This window comes from Octopus bimaculoides, chromosome 15 (genome assembly GCF_046866305.1).
Source record: "Octopus bimaculoides isolate indiv1 chromosome 15, ASM4686630v1, whole genome shotgun sequence".
Lineage (NCBI taxonomy): Eukaryota > Metazoa > Mollusca > Cephalopoda > Octopoda > Octopodidae > Octopus > Octopus bimaculoides.
In genome coordinates, this window is record NC_142942.1 from 13,070,544 (window position 1) to 13,085,112 (window position 14,569).

Sequence of the window (14,569 nt, forward strand, 5' to 3'; positions counted from 1 at the left end):
TTCGGTGAAACGGTCGGCCAGCCGGCGGCCCGTCTGCCCCACGTAGAGTTGGTTGCATAGGGTACATTTGATGCAGTAAATAAGGTTGGAGGAGGTGCAGGTGAAACTGTGTGGAATGTGAAGTGTTTGTAGGTTCGATCCGGTGACAGAGGTAGTGTTGGTGATGAAGGGGCAGGTGTGACAGCGGGATCTGGAGCACGGGAAGGAGCCGGGTGGGGGTGGGGAGGAAGAGGAGAAGGTACTGCGGACCAGTAGATCGCGTAGGTTGCGGGCGCGTTTGAAAGTGGATAGGGGTGGGTTGGGGAAAATGGGGTGGGTAGTGGGATCGAGCTGGAGGCGACGGAAGGCCCGTAGGATCCTCCGACGAAGGGGTAGGGTGGCGGGGTGGAAACGGAGTGGGAAGGGGGTACGGTTAGGGGATTGGTGTGGGGGAGGAGAGAGGGCGGTGGTGCGGTCGATTCGACGAGCGCGGGCGAGGGCGGATTGGACAAGGTGGGAGGGGTATCCTCGATGCATGAACAGACGAGCAAGATACTGGGACTGGGTCTCGAAATCCTGGTCCAGGCTGCACAAACGTCGGAGGCGGAGGAACTGGGAGTAGGGGATGGCTCGTTTGGTGTGGAATGGATGGGAGGAGGAGAAGTTGAGGTAGAGGTGGGAGTCAGTGGGTTTGAAGAAGGCGGAGGTAGTGAGAGAGTTAGAGGGGGGGTTGATGGAAAGAGAGATGTCGAGGAAGTTGACAGAGGTGTCAGAGATGGTGGAAGTGAAGTCAAGAGCGGGGTGGAAGTTGGAGAGGAAGGAGATGAAAAGGCAGAGCTGTTCGCGGGAGAGGGAGGTGGCTCCTATACAGTCATCTATGTAGCGACCGTATATATATATATATATATATATATACATATGTGTGTGTGTGTGTGTGTGTGTGTGTATGTGTGTGTGTGTGTGTGTGTGTGTGTGTCTGCAATTTTATGTATACAAACGAAAGAAAAATGCTTCCGTTACACGATATAATGTCTACCAGTTGGTGGTTCTCGTCATCGACATTCGGACCTGCAGAAACGTAAATTAAACACAAGGTTGATCAAATAATATCATAGATGATGGTCGTTACGTACCGTGCTAACAAAGCCGAGGCCTATTGATTATGGAGTGGATATCACATTATGATTATCAGGAAACGTGTGTATAACGAATGTACCTTTGTAGCCAATATTCGATCTGAAGGAAAGAATTGTAGAAGTTTGGTGTTATCTTCTGGGAGCGTTTGAAGAAAATGGAGACATTTTTGTTGCGATCGCCAAAAACCGGTTACGTCCCCATAAAATAGCGGCTCGCCCAAAGCATTCGACAGAATAAGTACTAGGTTTACAAAGAATAAGTCCTGAGGTCGATTTGTTCGACTAAAGGCTGTTCTCCAGCATGGCCGCTGTGAAATGACTGAAACAAATGTAAAGATATTACGATGGTGCTCCAGGATGACCGCAGCTGTATGGCTGAAACGAATAAGCGAATAAAAGAATATATGAATATTGTAATGTGTATATATCCTTATACTTATATTACATGCGTGTGTATGTGTGTATAAGCTCTCTATGTAGCTATTTTTGTCTGCATGGAGAGATATGAGCTTAAACACTCTGGTAATGTGCATATATCCATATATTGTTGAACGTGTATGTATGTTTATGTATATTATAATTTATTTGCTGCAGTTCGTTCGTCGATATTTTTTTCTTTCTATGCATATCGAAAATTTCTACATTGGGATGAAAATTGAAATTGCGATGAAACGAATCGCGCTGCACAGCAAATGGCTTTGTCTGTTATATATTATTTAGTAAGCCTCTTATCGTGAATGTTTGTTTCATTTAATATTTCATTAGGCTTTAATCATCGACCATCTAGTAGGAATTGATATCCCAGAATTTATTAAAAATGAAATGAAAATAAATAAATACATGTAATATAATAATGATAAAATAAAAAAAAAAACGGAACGACGCCTGTAGTCTTCTGTTGTTATTTTTTAAATTTTTTGTTGGCTGTTTTTTTGTTTTATTCTTTCGTTTAATATTTAATTTCGTTCTTAGAAAAGATGTTCGTATTCACTAACCTCCGTTTGATGACCTCAGATAGTTATCACATCGACGAAACTTGATCGATTTAAATAGTTCTTCAAGATGTTTCCCAAGAGGTAGTTCAAATAGAAAAACATTCTTTGCCATCTGAATCTTTGAAAAAAAAAAATCCTCTTGACTTTTCTCCCCACTCTCTCTCTCTCTCTCTCTCTCTCTCTCTCTCTCTCTCTATATATATATATATATATATATATATATATATATATATATATGTCCCCCTTTCTGCCCGTCTCCATCTCTCTTTCTCTCTCTTACTCTTTCATCTTTTTTAAATATATAATTATTGTTTAGCATGTTTGCTATTTAAAAGGTTCAGAAATAGTGGTGTTATTTCCCGTCTTTTGGAGAGACTTTTGATATCCGTATGACTATTATAGTGTATTACCACCACCGTTGGCCATCTGACGCTTATTGAAACTCAGATAAGAATTCAAATCCCCTAGGATAAGATATGCACATATGCGTGTGTATGTTTATATACATATGTGTGTGTGTATGTGTGTCTATGTGTATATATGTGTGCGTGTGCGTATCTAATATATATATATATGTGTGTGCATGTGTCTTTATATGTATAAGCACACATACATGTAGATAATAGATGTTTGTGTGTATATATATATATATATATATATATATATATATATATGTATACATATGTGTGTATGTGTATATATATGTGTGTGTGTGTGTGTGTGTATACATAGAGAGATACAGAAAGAGAGAGAAACAATTATATATATATATATATATATATATATATATATATATATATATATATATATATATATATATATATATATATACATACATACATATATATGTACTTATATATGAATATCTGTATGTATATAGATATGTATATGCATACACATGTACATACATATGATTCGCCTGATCCCGAAGCTAGGTACCTTAACGACCCAAGGAAACATTAAGCTGTGTGGGACGGAATTGAGCGGTTTTAATTATATATACATATATGTATGTATGTATGTGTGTATGTATGTATGTACATGTATATATATCCATGCATGTATATGTGTGTGTGTCTGTGTTTGTATATTTAGATACATGTATACTGTCTCATTTATGTAAAGCTGAAGACTGTCTTTTTCTGAGTTATAGTTATAAATATATAAATATATAAATATTAGTTTTATTTCACTTTCAACAAAAGTCCCTCTGTCTTTTTCTAAATGAACCATCAACGGAACGCTGTGACATACATACATACAACTGCTAAAACCTTTTCAACCTGCTTGAAGAGGAAATGACTATAAAAACCATTCGACAAATTGATATGACTATAGTGCAGACACGCCAATTTATACGTCTTAAGTGATATTAATTATCAAAACACCCTAGTGAATTAACTGTTGCAATATCATATTTTGTTATCATAACTATCGTATCACAAAACTTGTAATTTGCATATTCCATTAGATCTTAGAAGTATCAGATGCCATTAATTATCTTAACTACTTCATCAACGTATTAATTATTTTAACCATTCACTACTACAGATTTGTTAGATCGCTGGCAGAGACTGTGTTACGTTACGTTTCTGTTCGCTGCGCTGTTTTCTCTTCATTTCTTCAGGTTTCACATACATTTTATACCAGTTATGTACAGGGTATCGATTTCTCTCTATGTCCCTATTTCTCTCCCTCCTACCTTTCTGCCCCTCTCTCTTCTTCTTTCTTTCTCTCTCATTGTCGTGGCATCTTCGGCAAGTGTATCTATTGCCCCGGGCCTACCAAAGGTTTATGAGTGAAATTTGGTTTTGACAAAGTTTATCCCATAGTATATCTGTATGTGTGTGCGTGTATGCACGCGTGTGTGTGAGTGTGTATGCGTGGATGTGTATATGTGTGTGTGTGTTTGTATTTTTGTGTGCGTGTGTGTGCATTTTTGAGTCTCTGTTTGTCCTCCACTACTGCTTGACAACTGGTGTTGGTGTGTTTACGTCGCCGTAACATTAGTGGTTCGGCCAAAGCTATCAACGGCATAAGTACTCGGTTTAAAAAAAATACATAAGCAAATACAGGGGTCGATTCGTTCGACTAAAATTTTCTTTAAAGCGACGCTCCAGCATGGCCGCTATCTAACGACAGAAACAAATAAAAGATAAAAGACTTAAATTCAAATCTGGAGACAGTAAGTTTCCCATATGGAACCGGAAAGCTACACCATACAGTAAATCAAACGAAAGGACAAAACTTACATATCGAAGCTCCAATCACACGCTTTATATCATGCCACACATTCTAGGCAACATTAGCATATGACCGTCTTAGCTATCGACGAACTGAGGAATATTTTACAAAACAGTACCTCACTACATTATTTACATTATTTACATTTGACGGATATTTGTCCTCATCTTGTTTGTTGTTAGCACAACGTTTCGGCTAATATACTCTTCAGTCTTCACCAGTTGTCTTATTATCCTGGTCTTTGCCTGAAATCGAACTCGGAATCTTGGGGTTAGTAGCCACGCTTTTAACCGCTACGCCACATGCCAGTGTGACCTGAATGATGATGATAATAATAATAATAATAATAATAATAATAATAATAATAATAATAATAATAATAATAATAATAATAATAATAATAATAATAATAATAACAACAACAACAACAACAACATCGAAAAATATTTTAGGAATGAGAACCAGGTTCGAAATTTCCCCCAAGACACCTGATGAAGGCTGGAGAGTATATCAGCCGAAACATTGTGTTAACAACAAACAAGATGAGGACAAATATCCGTCAAATGTAAATAATGTAAATAATGTACATAATTGCTCATCTATTAAATATAGAACTGTAGTACCTCACTACAATATAGCTCCTATTAGAAGTGGTTTAAGCACCAAGGTGAAGCAAATAGAGCAGCATACACCAAATGCTAACAAATAGAAAAAAATAGAAAATGTACCGTTTAAAATTTTTTATGTTTATTTTTGTTTCTGTTTTAATATAACCCAAAATCTCACTGGAACTTACCTGCACTGATAAGCATACATTTCTTCGCTTCACAGAGATATCAATTTACATTCACGAATAATTCTGTTAAGGCTAGTTTCAGTTGTGTGATTAACATAGTATTATATATTCATATCTACACTCGGCATTCTATAATCATCAAAGTAACAATCCAAACCGAATTTACTTCTAAAAACACAATAGCGGCTCTTTAGACGAAAGACACCTTTCAAAAGTATACAGTGTGTAGATATAGAATCATCAGCGTAACTCCAAATATTTTAAAATCAGATATACATATCACACACAAGTCTTCAGCCGGACGTTTCTAGTATACCACATCCGTCTCGATATATATATTTGTATCTTTACAGTTAGACGAGAAAGCAATCTCATGGCAAAATAATATATTGTTTTAAAGACCAAGGCACGCAATAGCTTCAACGGCTACTGTCAACGGTGTACCTCTAAATACTCACTTTTAGCACCACCTCGTTACCTCTCGAACAGAACAGAACAAAACAGTTCTCATGATGTTAATATGCAATGGAATTCAAAGTCGAAGTATTGAAACATATCCATACATCAGTAGATTTCAAATTGCAAACTGGTGGACTGTACGAGTGACTCACGTAATTGTAAAAGAATTCGCATGTAAAACTTAATTGAAAATTGAGTAAACATTTACTCCTTACTTGTCAGACATATTCGTCCCGGCCTCCTTAATAAATTTGTGATGCAAGTTATATCAAGGCACTGGAACACTCAACCGTATTCATACTAATTTCACATATTGGCACAAGGCCAGCAATTCCAGAGCAGAAAGTAAACCGATTACATCGACCCCTGAGTTCAACTGGTAATTATTTCATCGACCCCGGAAATTTGAAAGGCAAAGTCAAGCTCGGTGGAATCTGAACTCAGAGCATAAAGAGGGACGAAATTCCGCTAAGCATTTTGGGCGGTGTGCAAACGATCCTGCCAGCTCACCGCCTTAAACTGGTTTAATATTGAAACCGAAAGTCGAATGACGCTATAAATTTAAATACAATACGTTTTCCTAAACGAAAATCTTATTTCTAATTGTGATTATCACCTTTTACTTGTGACTCATATGGCATCTGTTAACTGAATAGAACAATGGAATCACGATCGTGTTTCATTCTTAACTACCATGGCCGCCTGGTTGATCGAACATTCCAGAAATTTGAAGCCGCGATAGAGGGTATCAGCTGAATAAATACAAAGTGTACTTTGCACCACTACTTTTACTCCTCTTTGGTATAAAGAACTTGTGTGAATATAAAGACCTATAGATATATATACAGATATACACAAATATATATAAGCATATGTGTGTGTATATATGTATATATATGCATATGTATATATATACGCAAGCATACACACACACACAAACACACATACACCCCCCCACACACACACGCACACACACACATACATACATATATATATATATATATATATATATATATATATATATATATATATATATATATACACATACATACATATATATATACATATATATACATATATATATATATATATTTATATATATATATATACACACACACGCACACACACACACACACACACACACACATATATATATATATATATATATATATATATATATATATATATATATATATATATATACATATACACCGGTTTATTAGTTTTCCGTCCCTAAAGAGTTCATTTTCTAAATATTTACACATTACACCGGTGGAAAACTCGAAAAGAAATCGCACGGACTTTCTCTTTCTTTCTTTCTTTCTTTCTTTCCCTCTCTCTCTCTCTCGCTCTCTCCGATTCTTTTCTCCAGACGGCTTGATATTTGAGAAAATATTCTATAGAGAATTAAATGTTTTCACTCTCTCATATCGAAACGAAATGCTTTTCGGGTCACTGACAACACAAAATCCATTGCCCCTTTATTACAGCGGTGGAAAGGTCAAATAGAAGCTGCTTTCTTTCAAGACGTCAAAATTTATCGCTGGGAGAGAAGCAAAATATTCTGACAGCCAATCGGATGGGTTTGTGGTATTCGGTTAATGAGTCAACAGTCTTAAGGTGAAAGATGAAGTCTTTGCTTTGAAAGATAAAAGTTATATGATGCACGTATATATGTATATATGTAGATATGTATATATATATATATATATATATATATATATATATATATATATATATATATATATGTATGTGTGTGTGTGTGTGTGTGTGTGTGTGTGTGTGGGTGTGGGTGTAAGTGTGTGTGTATATACATATATACATACATATACATACATATATATGCATACATAAATATGTATATATATATATATATATATATATATATACACATATGTGTATATGTATTATGCGTGTGTTTGCATGTATGCATAAAATATGCATATATTTACGTATGTATATATGTATATATATATATATATATATATATATATATATATATATATATATATATATATATATATAAGTATGTGTTTGATTACGTGTATATATTTATCTCCATGTATGTATACAGTCACAGGCGTATACACACATATAAACATATACATACATACATATATATATATATATATATATATGTATATATATATATATATATATATATATATATATATATATATATATATATATATATATATATATATATATATATATATATATATATATATATATATCCGGTTGTACTAGTTTGAATAAATTCTTAGAATTAATAAATTTTCGAGAATGAGTTCGGGACACAAGATAGAATTCAAAGAAAAACAAAGAATTCTAACAGAAACATCACATTTCGAAGCTGTACGAGCAAAATTCTTGATGTTTACATAACAATGACAGTCGGACAAATATTCTTAAAATAATATTTCTTTTATGCGGTGAGCGGCTTGGAATAAGGGGTTAGCATCGGATAGAAGGTATGGGGACGCGGTTTTAATTCCCGATGGAATTTAATACCCTCCACTCGACTTACAAAAGAACTTAGCGTTACAGTTATCTAAGCGACCGATGAGTGAGCATCTACGTGGTTTCGTAGCCCTGCTAGTGAGAGAAGTCAGATCTCAATGAAAAATTGTTATAGGCTCGAGAAGAAAGCCACACATTGAATTGTGTGTCGAGATGGGAGAATTGTTACTATACCGAGCGAAATGTTTAGCAGCATTTCGTCCGTCTGTACCTTCTGAGTTCAAATTCCACCGGGGTTGACTTTGCATTTCATCGTTGCGGGATCATTGAAATAAACAACAGTTGAGTATTGCGTTCCAGGTAATCGACTAGGCTTACCCTAGTCCCAAAGTTTCAAATTTCCTGGTACGTGTCAAAAGACCGGTGACCCAGAAGGTTGTGCGCCAATGAGACCAGCAGAAAGAGGGAAGTTAGTGTCCTAAGGCATCCACTAAAACGCCCAGCATATTTCCATCTGAACCTGCTTGGACCTGTTAAAAATAAACGTGTAAATATCTATTCCTAACCTCGAATTAGTCGGTGAAAACAACGATTTCATACAGTTCTATATTTAAGAGATGAGGAATTATGAACATTATTTACATTTGACGGATATTTGTCCTTATCTTGGTTGTTGTAGGGGAAATTTCGAACCTGGGTTCTCATTCCTAGGGTATTATTATTATTATTATTATTATTATTATTATTATTATTATTATTATTATTATTATTATTATTATTATTATTATTATTATTATTATTATTATTATTATTATTATTATTCAGTTCATATGCCTCGTGTGCATATGGCGTAGTGGTTAAGAGCGCGGGCTCCTAACCTCAAGATTCCGATTTCAATTCCAAGAAGTGACCTGAATAATAATAATAATAATAATAATAACATCGAAAAATACTTTAGGAATGAGAACACAGGTTCGAAATTTCCCCAATTCACCTGAAGAAGGCTGGAGGATATACTCTCTTAATTCTGTTTCAGATACCTTTTTACCCAGATTATATTTATGCTCGAAAATTGCAATTATAACAAAGAGTCAAGTAAAGAAGTACAAGAAAGAAAATAGGTGTACCCGTACTCTTAAAGGTTCAGAACAATTAGTATGTAACGTAATGTTTTAGATATGAGACCCACCTACACAAGATGTTTTATAAAATCGCATTCACCTGAGAGTCATATACAAACGGCGGGAAGTAGATGACTGAGTTGATGAATGAGTAAAACCTATACCCAACTGAAGGGTCAGTGTTTGAAAGCCTTTCACAGGTTCAGCACCAGTTTCCATTACCAGGAAATTTTGAGTAACTTCTCAGTGATTCAGTCCAGTGGTACAACTGTAGGGATGTACCACATTTTCCTATCGTTCATCACCCCACTTATTAATGAATATATTTAGCGGTAGAGATTGAACTAAGTCTCGAGCTGAATAATGGTAAGTATAACGGAGTCTTAACTCTCATACAATAGATAATTTTTGCCGTCTATTCTTAACACTATGGTTAATATAAAGAAATATAGTATATATACAATGATTACAATTTAAATTTCATCAAATATCTTGGCACCTATACAAATGATGAAACGAATACTAATTTTCAAAAGGAAAATATTTATTAGCTTAAAATAAAATTAAATAAAACAAATTTCCCATTTGTATATTTGCAACAAATGTATGTTATTATTTTCCGAAATTTTCTCAACATAATCGCAATCTACTTTATCGAAAGCCTATCTCGGCGAAATTTTATTAAATAATGTCATAAAACACTCAGCTTGCACCTGCAGAAAATTACATGACCCTCATCCTACCACTCTTAATATTGACTCTCTCTCTCTCTCTCTCTCTCTCTCTCTCTCTCTCTCTCTCTCTCTCTCTCTCTCTCTCTCTCTCTCTCTCTGTTTCTCTCTTGCTCGCTCGCTCCCACGTTCACTTGCTCTGCGATATAATAAAGAAATTGGGGAAATTAATCGACCAACAATTCAACCTACATTTTTATCGGTTATTATTTAATAGAGATAGCCTTAGAAAAGTTTCTCTCTATTTATTAATAATAAGCGATAATACAATGAAGTTCATAATGTGGTCAGTAAAAGCAGAAATATGGCAGTAGATGTAAGCATGTTCTCTATTTTATGGACGACGGGGAAATAAAAGGTAAAATTACCCTCACTGGGTTTGGAACTCAGAAGTAAAAGAGCCTGGGAATTTTATCCAGTGCACTATCAATTCTGTCAAGCCATTGCTCAAGTCTCTCCTACAAAAGTAAAGACACTCTTCTGTCATGAATGACCATGGGATTGCACCTCGAAAATTCCCCACCGAGGTACAAGTCCGGGCAGTGTTATTTTTGCGGAAGATCAGCAGTCGCCAATGCAAACTAGTCTCCCCTCTCCACACCACCGACGTTGTCCCAAGGAAGGCAAAATCCGATGCAGCTTGACACCAGTGATTTTGCAACTCATTTCTAAAAGTGAGTGAACTGGAGCAACGTGAGAGTAAAGTGTTTTGCTCAAGAACACAACACACAGCCTGGTCCAACAAATGAACTCATTACCTCATGATTGTGAGTCCGTCGCTCTAACCACCGAGTCATGTGCCTTCACAATTTAGGTAAAACGTCATCAATTTCTAAAGGATATAGTAAAACGATATAGCAAATGATACTTTATTTCATGGAGACTAACGGGATGAATGAAATAAGTTTCCTTCTCATCAGGTTTTGACTTCAGAGCATAAAAAACCGGAAGAAATGCCCATTAATTTAGCCTATCCTCTAGTAATGATTCGTTAGTCATATCATTGCATTTCTGGTTATCAAGCTATTACAATTTCAGTTGTTTAACTGATAAGATACTATCATATAAATTTTAACCACTAGCCCAGTTCTAGACAGCATTAATCAACCGCATTCCAGTCGCCTATGTCCGGTATCATTTTACATTAGAGAGTACATTTTCCAATCTGGCCAAATCGAGTTTTTAGGTGCAGGAGTGGCTGTGTGATAGGTAGCTTGTTTACCAGCCACATGGTTCCGGGTTCAGTCCCACTGCGTGGCACTTTGGGCAAGTGTATTCTACTATATCTTCGGGCCGATTAAAGCCTTGTGAGTGGAATTGATAGACGGAAACTGAAAGAAGCCCGTCGTATATACGTATATATATATATATATATATATATATATATATATATATATATATATATATGTATGTGTGTGTGTATATGTTTGTGTGTCTGTGTTTGTTCCCCCAACATCTCTTGACAACCGATGGTGGTGTGTTTAGGTCCCGGTAAATTAGTGGTTCGGCAAAAGAGATCAATAGAATAAGTGCTGCGCTTACAAAGAATAAGTCTTCAGGTCAATTTCCTCGACTAAAAGCGGTGCTCCAGCATGGCCACGGTCATATGACTGATACAAGTAAAAGAGTAATGTCTCTTTATTTAGATTTTTATTAGTTTCAGTCTTCGGCCATGTTGGGGCACAGCCTTGAATAATTCTTGTCAAACGAATCTATATCAGTCCGATCTTTTTTTTTTCTTTAAAGAAAGAATACCGATAGAATAAGTACAAGGCATGGAAAGAATAAGTCCTGGGGTCGATTTACTTGACTACAGGTGGTGCTACAGCATGGCCGCAGTCAAATGACTGAAACAAGTAAAAGAGTAAAGAGTATCATTTATAAACCAATATGCCTCCTCTTACTAGCAAATCAAGCAACAACGTAAAGCTTCCAACGTTTGTCCGGTCGCAAAACATATTTGTTCATCATAGTATTCTTTCTTCACATTTTTTTTAGGAGTGTCATTTTATGAGACAGTCAGACTTATACACTATTTTATTATGACATAAATAACTCCAGAACAGAACGTACATTTTTTTTCCTTTACTTAAATGTCATTATATTGTCCTACTCCGTTTGTATACCCTTATTATTAACTTTACTAGTATTAATCTTCATATATAGAAATGCAAATATTTCATCTTGCTGTTTGTCAGTCTAACATTTTAACAAACTCTTCTATAACTTTCTCCCCTCTCCCATGTACATCTTATCGTTATCATTAAACATCAAATTCCACTTCCATCCTGTATAATATCTTCAAAATTGTTGCACACATTTCCAGCCTATTTATCTGTCACTTCGTCCATCATATAAATGCATATATATATATATATATATATATATATATATATATATATATATATATATATATATATATATATATTTATACATACGTATACATGTATACATATATATATATATATATACATATATATATATATATATACATATTTACATATATATATATATATATATATATATATATATATATATATATATATATATATATATATATATATATATATATATATATATATATATATATATATAAATATATATACGCACAAATACATATTTACAAAGACATGTGTACGTACATGTATATATGCATATATATATATATAGATAGATAGACTGCCAGACAGATATACAAATACATACATATGTAAACGTATATATATGTATATACATATGTACATTTACACACACACACACACATATACATATATATATATGTATGTATATATATATATACTCATACATACATTGTATATATATATATATATATATATACATATATATATATATATCTTTATATATGTATTAATTATGTATATATATATATATATGTACACACACACGCATACACACACACGCATACACACACGCATACACATACACACTCATATATATATATATATATATATATATATATATATATATATATATATATATATATATATATATATATATATATATATATATATATATATATATATATATATATATATATACATACATACATATATATACGATTCTGAACGTGAGTTCCTTCTTTAACTACCGCTATTTCCTCCAATTACTTGCCTAGATATTGGCACATCCGAAGCTTCTAATTATTCCTAAATCTTTAAAGATCGTTATTTCCTTTCGTATGTTCTTATGGTTCTTTATTTTCTATTCCCGTCTCTGTGGATCTCATTATTGTGTTTGGTGATTGACTGTCTTAAGACTTGTCTTCTTCTTCCTCCTCCATCTTCCATCTTCATCTCCAAATGTTCCTTACTTGCTTCTCTTTCGAAATTTCTCCTTTCACAACAATTATTCTATTTTTAGGGAACTTACAACAGCCGCTGTGTTTCTCATTACGTACAAAGCATCTATCTTATAATACATGCCATTTTGCAACATTTGATAAGCGCACTTCTGATTTTTTTTCCCTCTTTGTTTATAAGTTTCATGCGACACACACTTTGAACATTTTCATTTTCCAATTTCTCCTTCAAATTTTCCTAATGCTCGTCCGTACACACACACAAGCACACACATACACACACACACACACACACGCACGCACGCACACACACACACAAACATACACACATACACACACATATACATGCGACACACACCCACACACATACATATGTATTTATATACATACATGTATGTATGTATGTATGTATGTGTATATATATATATATATGTCGATGTACCTATGCGTATATATATATATTAAATATATATAAATATTCACACACACACACACACACACACACACACACATATATATATATATATATATGAGAACGTAGATATATACACATATGAATGATATACGTTATATACGTACACACACACACATATATATATATTTATATATATAAATATGTATTATTACTGTTATAAATGATATTAATAAAGTAACAATAATGTGGCCAGCAAATTCACACCGTTACAGGCACAATATAAGGCAAATTTAGATATAGTAGGGTATATAATACCACTTCCTCAAATCAGATTTAAGGCTCGAAAACCACCGGAAACTCACGACAAAGATACACACGAGCAATATATGCTCGTGTGTTTACGTCTCCGTAACTAGCGGTTCGGCAAAAGATACCGATAGAATAAGTACTAGGCTTACACAGAATAAGTCCTGTGGTCGATTTGCTCGAGTAAACGTGGTGCTCCAGCATGGCTGCAGTCAAATGACTGAAACAAATGAAAGAATAATAGAAAGAACACATTCCCTAATACTATTTTTGTTATGAAAATATAATAGGAATTGTTTAAAGCATCGATTGGCTATGATTTCTCATCTGAGTAAAATGGAAATCAAAATGGTCGATAGGAAAAAATGGCTGCGAACCATTTGTCTACATCATTAAAAAACAGGCGCGTATAATATCAGGGTGCGTTTAGCTGCTGTTTCTAGTAGATCAATAGTCTACGTTGACATACCTCAATTTTGAACAGATTATTAATATACACCTTCAGTAGGTACCAGTTGTCATCTGATCATACCTTTGTGGTGCAGAAACTGCAAACACATTATACATAATATCAAATGTGTTTCCTTCTTTTCTAACTCAGTATTATG

The 14,569-nt window shown here is 34.3% G+C and overlaps 1 long non-coding RNA gene across 1 annotated transcript in view; it reads right to left on the bottom strand.

Annotated features, from left to right (window-relative positions):
* Positions 1-1,216, bottom strand: part of LOC149132413 (uncharacterized) — a 7,451-nt gene extending 6,235 nt beyond the window's left edge. The window contains exon 1 of the long non-coding RNA XR_016244507.1: positions 1,113-1,216. This is a non-coding gene — a long non-coding RNA (uncharacterized LOC149132413). The remainder of the gene's footprint in view (positions 1-1,112) is intronic.
* Between the last annotated feature and the right edge of the window lie 13,353 nt (positions 1,217-14,569).